We start from the raw sequence: 8,106 nt of genomic DNA, 5'->3' as shown, positions 1-8,106 counted from the left end.
AGTTCACTCACAATTCTGGATGATACAATCCAGGATCTTTGTGTTATTGGAGGTTGCAAGGATTGATTTGTATTATTTATATATACATTGTCTCTCCTTTAGAAAGAAAGCTCTATAAATTTAGCATAGGAACTGGTTTTTTCTCTTTGTATTCCCAGCATTTAGCACGGTGCCTGGCATATATTAAACGTTTGAGAATCAATCATTAATCAAAAAGTATTTATTAATCTCATCCTTACATTCTCATCCTGATCAAACTGTCCCCTCTGTGCACACCCTCATTAGTTCTGACATTTAAATTCCTTTTCTTCTTTCAAGACAAAAAAAATGACACCTTCGGTAAGAAGACTTCCCTTAATCTTGCCTCCCAGCTGAAAAAGATTTGCAATTTCTAAGCTAGAAGTGATCTCATCTTCTTAAAATTTTCTTATAACACTTAGTCTAGATCTTTCCTTTGCCTTTATCACATTCTATCTAGCTTCATTCTTACTTGTGTACACTTTGTCTCCCTTCTGTTCCAATCTTCTTGAGAGCAAATACTGCCTTTCATCTTTGTATAACTAGTACCTAGCATAGCTCCTTCTATCAAACACTTATTAAATGTCAAATTCAATTGTTTGTAAATGCAATTATAATTATATCAACCAAGTCACCTGACTCAAAAGGAATGTTACAAAATGCCCAATAAATCAATTTCGATCGTGAAAAGTCTTTGAAAGCTATTTGATAAAGTTAATGATGTCAGATTCAAAATCTGTTTCAATTGGTCAGAATCTGAATCCTATATAAAAACATCAGGTTAGCTAGAATCTGATGATTCCAAAAATTAGAGTAAAGCATGGCATTCTAACTAAAACCCCTGAACCACCTGGATGGAAAGAGAAACCCTGTTTCAGTTCTAAATTGGTCAAAAGAGAAAACTTTGAAGTAACTAGAGGATTTAGGACTCTACTATGTTCCTACCAGCATCCTAGTAGCTAATAAATAGCAGGATTTTCATTTGTAACTGAGGACAAGCAGATACAGATTCAACATGCTTAAGGCGAAATTCATGAGCATCTCTACAAATTGGAGAAAAGGACTTCCAGCTGTCAGGACTTGTGAATTGTTCCTTTGCTACATTGCTTTTTGAATTTGAGCTTATTTTCCTGTGTCAGCTTTTTTGGAAGAGAATATGTGAAAATTTTGTTTTGTTTTGTTTTTTTCTCAATAGTATTTTATTTTTTCAGTTACATATAAAGATAGTTTTCAACATTCATTTTTGTTAGATTATAAATTCCAAATTTTTTCTCCCTACCTCTCTTGCTTCCCCCCTCTCCAAGTCAGCAAACAATCTGATAGGTTATACTTGTATAATCATTTTAAACATATTTCCTTATTTGTCATGTTGTGAAAGAAAAATAAGAACAAAAGGGGGAAAAATCACAAGAAAGAAAAAGCAAACAAACAAAAAAGTTGAAAATAGTATACTTTAATCCGTATTCAGCCTTACTAGTTCTTTTCTGGATACAGATGCAGTACTTTCCATCCCAAGTCTATTCGAATTGTTTTGGATCACTGTATTGCTAAGAACGAAGTCTCTCATAGTTGATCATCATATAATCTTGTTGTTACTGTGGAAGATGTTCTCCTAGTTCTGCTCATTTCACTCAACACCAGTTCTTTCCAGGCCTTTCTAAAATCAGCCTGCTCGTCATTTCTTGTAGAAAAACAATATTCCATTTCCTTTATATACCACAGCTTATTCAGGCATTCCCAACTGATGGACATCCACACAATTTCCAATTCCTTGCCACCACAAAAAAAAAAAAAAAAAAAAAGAGCTGCTACAAACATTTTTGCACATGTAGGTCCCTTTCCTTCTTTTATGATCTCCTTGGGATCAAAGGAGTTATAACTGGCTGACTACATTTATTGTCAGCTGACAATCTTAGTGGGGAGAAATCTGTACTAATATTAAAACATTAGCTCCTCACCCTCACCCTTATCTTCAAGGACATAGTACTAAATGTAACCCTGATTCAGGGATGTATCCAAGTTCTTAGGACCCAATGTGTCCATAGGGGTAGAAATTAGAAGAAAGATGCTCCAAGCTTCTTTGAGCTTTCATGGTTTTTGTTTTCAGTTATGTAACTTAAAAAAACCATTCAACTGCCAAATAAAATAAACAAACAAGCTCTAAGTCCAAAACTTGACATCTTCAAAATCATCAGTGTTCTCCTTATGATCAAATCTATTGGCTTTTTCTCAAAGCTCATCCTTCTTAACCTCTCTATAACTGATTAACTTCTCCTCCTGGAAATTCTTTCTTCTTTAAGTTTTCATGATACTGTTCTTCTAGTTCTCCTATCTGTGCAATCATTCTTCAGTCTTTTTTTTTTGTCAGTTCATGGCCACTAATCTTGGATGTTCTCCAAGGCTCTGTCCTGAGCTGTCTTTTATCCTTTTATACTGTCTTATTTGATAATGTCATTAGCTCTCGTGGATTTAATTATCATCTCTCTATAGATGATTCTTCGACCTAGCTATCCAGCTAAACTTTACACAGACTCACATCAACAATTGACTCTGTGACTAAAGTGGATATTTCATGAACATCTCAAACTCAACATGTCCAAAACACATTTTCTTTCTCCTCTTTCAAACCTCACTATTACTGACGGGGTGTGAAACTGTGTTCCCTTTTGATCTGTAAAATTAACACTCTGAAATTCTGTCCCCTTTGATTCCACAGGCTCCATGGAGTCTGTGAGAGAGCTTCTCAGGCTGGACCATTTCTAAGGCAAATCACCTCCACTGATAGCCAGATCATCATTCAAATTCAGGCTGAAAAAGCCTTCAAAGTAATTTCAATTGGGAGATCCTGGTCTGATCAGCTCAAACTGACCCCAACCCCCTTACTCCCCCAAGATCTGCTCATAAAATAGGTTTTTGCTCTCTCATTTCTTTGCAGAATGTCCAAAGTAGCATGCTTTGTCTCTTTGGGATAGCTGCCAGGATCCTGCTCGTTGTGAAGACATTCTCTTCTCAGTGCCAGACTCCATTTCCCTAATAGGACTTTGCCACTGAAGAAGTCAGTTTTTCTAACAAAGCTGACTTCTTATCCAACAATAAACTTCCATTTTGTCATATAAAACTCTTCAGGTTCATGAATTCTTTCACGAAGGACCTACACTGACCAAAAAGGGATTCCCACAACTCTCTGACTGCCACTAGAACCCCATCATTACTGTTAAAAGCACTACCATCCCAGTAACTCAGGTTCACAATCTTGGTATCATCCTTGATTCACCACTATTACTCACCTCACATAACCAATCTTTTGTCATGTTTCTACCTTTATAACATCCCACAAACATCTTTCTTTTCTCCACTCATACCTCTAGGCCCTCATTTTCTCTTGACTAGACTATTCCAATAGCCTTCTAACTGATCTCTTGGGCTCAAGTTTCTCCTTATTCTAATTTCCTCTTAGCTTTAAAAGTAGGTTTTTTTTTTTTTTGAGGGGGGGAAGGCAGTCAGGATTAATTGACTTGCCCAAGGTCACACATCTAAAACAAAATTAGAACTCGGATTCCCCTGTGCCAGCACTGTGCTACCAAGCTGCCCCAGCCAAAATGCTTTTTAAAAATCTTGTTCTCCATGTCATCAAGATTAGATCACCCTGCCTTTCCATTCAATCAATTTCAATTCCTCTTCTCTTCAGGATCAAATATATAATCCTCTGCTTAGCATTTAAAGTTCTTCATAATCTGTCCCATTCCTACCTTTCCACTCTCTTCCCACTCTACAATCTGACCATAGTAATCAATTCACTATTCCTTGGACACAATATTTTGTCTTAGGCAAATGTTCTCTGCTCTTCTGTGACTCTTGATTTCCTGACTTTCTTTAAAATTTCAGATCAAATCCCCCCATAAGAGGCACCTTCCAGTCTGTGACTATTCGAGTCTTTCTTGAAATTACCTCTTACTTATGTTATTTATTATTTATATTATATCTGTATCTATCTATCTTTATCTTGTATGCATGTACGTGTTCTCTGCCTCATTAGAATGTGAGCAGTTTCAGGTATGTCTTTACATATCTTTGCTTTTGGATCCCCAACACTTAACAGTGCCTGGCACATATTGAGTAATTAACAAATGTTTTTTTTAAATTGATTTTATACCTATGGTATACATCCCAGATTTTCTTTCAAGGAAAAGAAAATATAATTTTACCAGGGTATTGAAAAGGGTGACTACTTTGTTAGATTGGGTGTCTTCATTCTGGTTTGGAAATTGACATTAAAACCTGGTCTAAAGTGCACCTTTTACATACATACATACATATGTGTATATATATATATAGTTTTTAAATATAATTGGGAAATGATCTTTACATATAATTGGAAAATAGGCATATATGTGTGTGCATATATATTTACACATACACACATATACTTTTTTCTGATTATATTTAAGACAATTTTCGACATTCTTTTTTAAAGTTTCAGGTTCTAAATTTTCTCCCTCCCCCCTTCCTAAGAAAGTAAGCAATTTAATATAGGTTATTATGTATAATCATGTAAACTATATTTCCATATTAGTCATGTTGTGAAAGAAGAAACAAAAGAAAAAAAACTACAAAAAAAGAAGTGAAAATAGTATGCTTCAATCTATATTCAGACTCCAGACTCTCCTTCTTCACAGAACACTCTGACCTCTCTTCTATAGGATGACTATTTTATTCATTATGGAGGGAAGCAAGATCAAAGGCCATTTCCTTCAGGAAGCCTCCTTGTTCTCTTACATCAGAAGTGATCATTCTTTCTATCTTTTAAATTGTGATCTATGCTTTGTTTCTAATTCTCTCAAGTGTTGTATTTGTATTATCCTATTTTTTGTGTATGTTTTAAAAAAATTTCTCCCTGCTATACTATTAGCTCCTCATTGTATTAATCTAAGTATCCTCAAAACATCCAGCAAGGTCCTTTCCATATAACAGGAAGTTATTAAATATTTGTTAAATTGAAAGTTAATAAACAGTAACCCCTAGAAGAATTAACTAAGAGCTTCTTAGAGACCTGCTTTCATGAGTAGGAAAAAAAAAGTATTTATGAATGTTTGAATATTGTTTTTCTTAAGTCTTGTTTCTCTACAAGGATGAATTCAGTTCAGGGAGAGCCTATATATTTCATAATCTTTTTCAATGCCTTGCACTGTTCCCGAAAATTAATTGCTACTTAAAAAATGCATGTTGATTTATTGTACACAAAGTTCTCAATGAATGGATTAAATGTGCCACTACAATTTGTTTACATAGTTAAACTCCTTTATCATAAAACAAAATTAAATTCCATCCAGCCTCTAGTTAAAATTTGTAAATTACAAATTAATAAAATCAGAATTAATTAGATTTAATAGCATACTAATTAGACTATTGCAGAGAGATAAGATACCTTCTGTTCCAATGCTATAATTGCTGAATTTACCAGTCTGACAATGAAAGAGTTTTTTTTAATGGCAACCTTCTCTTCATTCTATGGTGATGGTAGTATTCTGAATTAATAAATCATGATCTGAGGTTCACGGAAAAGAAACAAAGAGCTCTCAACTGATAAAAGCACAAAGATATAAGGAAGATACTGAAAAAAATTGATTAGATAAGAAAAGATTTTTTTAAGTTCTTCAAGTATTATTTTAACCAATTAAGGGTTTATAAAATTACTAATGTTAAGGTTTTCTTTCTTCCATTATGTATATATATGTGTGTGTATATAATATGTATATATTGTGTATTTAATATATATATATATATATTATATTTACATATTATATATGTGTGTGTATATAATATATATATTCATTCATTTAAAAAACATTAATAAGGTTTGTAGAAGAGATTAAGATGAATAAGCTAAAATAAATAAGATCCTACCTTCAAGGATGTTAAAAGATGATAGGGGAGATAAGATAGCTATACAAATAACATAAGAATTTGTTATAAAGAGAATAGCAAAATCAATACAATTGAAATTATCAGAGAAAAATTTATGTAAGAGGTGATCTTTGAAAAATAATGGTTTGGAAGTCATGATGTGGAGAGATAGGAGGAATGGCATATAACAGGTATTCCACAAATCCATGTGAGTTAAAAATGCACAGAAACTACTTGGGGCCTAAGGAAGAAATCCAATCTGGCTAGAGTAAATAGAACATGAAAGAGAATAGTTTGATATATATGAGAGAGAAATTTTGTACCAGAAAGATCACCTTGAAGAGAGGAAAACATGGTGTAGTCAGAACTAAGAACTAAGAGTTCATACTATAAAGTAGAAAACCATTTGGTATTGGCTAAGAAATAGACTAGTTGATCAGAGGAATAGGTTAGGTTCACAGGACAAAATAGTCAATAACTATAGCAATTTAGTGTTGACAAATCCAAAGACCCCAGCCTTTGGGATAAGAATTCATTATTTGACAAAAATTGCTGGGAAAATTGGAAATTAGTATAGCAGAAACTAGGCATTGACCTAAAACACCATACACTAAGATAAGATCAAAATGGGTTCATGATCTAGGCTAAAGAATGAGATTATAAATAAATTAGAAGAACATAGGATCATTTACCTCTCAGACCTGTGGAGGAGGAAGGAATTTGTGACCAAAGAAGAACTAGAGGTCATTATCAATCACAAAATAGAAAATTTCAATTATATTAAGTTAAAAACCTTTTGTACAAATAAAACAAATTCAGACAGGATTAGAAGGGAAGCAATAACCTGGGAAACATTTTTACAGCTAAAGATTCTGATAAAGGCCTCATCTCCAAAATATATAGAGAATTGACTCTAATTTATAAGAAATCAAGCCATTCTCCAATTGATAAATGGTCAAAGGATATGAACAATAGTCAGATGAAGAATTTAAAACTATTTCTAGTCATATGAAAAGTTGTTCCAAAATCATTGTTAATCAGAGAAATCCAAATTAAGACAACTCTGAGATACCACTACACACCTGTCAGATTGGCTAAGATGACAGGAAAAGATAATGGCGAATGTTGGAGGGAATGTGGGAAAACTGGGACACTGATGCATTGTTGGTGGAGTTGTGAATGGATCCAACCATTCTGGAGAGCAATTTGGAACTATACTCAAAAAGTTATCAAACTGTGCATACCCTTTGATCCAGTAATGCTACTACTGGGCTTATATCCCAAAGAAATACTAAAGAAGGGAAAGGGACCTGTATGTGCAAAAATGTTTGTGGTAGCCCTTTTTGTAGTGGGTAGAAACTGGAAATTGAAGGAATGCCCACCAGTTGGAGAATAGCTGAGTAAATTGTGGTTTATGAAGCTTATGGAATATTATTTTTCTATAAGAAATGACCAGCAGGATGAATACAGAGAGGCTTGGAGAGACATGAATGAACTGATGCCAAGTGAAATGAGCAGTACCAGGACATCGTTATACACTTCAACAACAATAATACTACACTATGATCAATTCTGAGGGACATGGCTCTCTTCAACAATGAGAGGATCAAATCAGTTCCAATTGATCTGTAATGAACAGAACCAACTACACCCAGAGAAAGAACACTGGGAAATGAGTATGGACCACAACATAACACTTCCATTCTTTCTGTTACTGTTTGCTTGCATTTTTATTTTTTTCTTCTCAGGTTATTTTTATCCGCTTTCTAAATCCTATTTTTCCTGTGCAACAAGATAACTGTATAAATATATGTACATATATTGTATTTAACATATACTTTAATATATTTAACATGTATTAATCTACCTGACATGTAGGGGAGGGGATGGGGGGGAGGAGAGGAAAAGTCGGAACAGAAGGTTTTGCAAGGATCAGTGTTGAAAAATTACCCATGCATATGTTTTGTATGTAAAAAAGCTATAATAAAAAATTAAATTAAATAAAATAAAAACTTAAGAGTTCAAATCCTGCTGGTAGATTCTCCATGACTTAGGATAAGTCCCTTAACTTCTCAACTTCCCAGACAGTTCTCTGAGACTAATCTAGCAAATAATCTGAGAGATTCAGCATAGGGAGTCCCCAGACTGATGAGGTTCCGGTCAAATTTGAGGGCCTTCGATTTT

This window comes from Sarcophilus harrisii, chromosome 1, assembly GCF_902635505.1.
Source record: "Sarcophilus harrisii chromosome 1, mSarHar1.11, whole genome shotgun sequence".
Classification (NCBI taxonomy): Eukaryota; Metazoa; Chordata; class Mammalia; order Dasyuromorphia; family Dasyuridae; genus Sarcophilus; species Sarcophilus harrisii.
Note: the sequence above shows the minus strand (reverse complement) of the source record.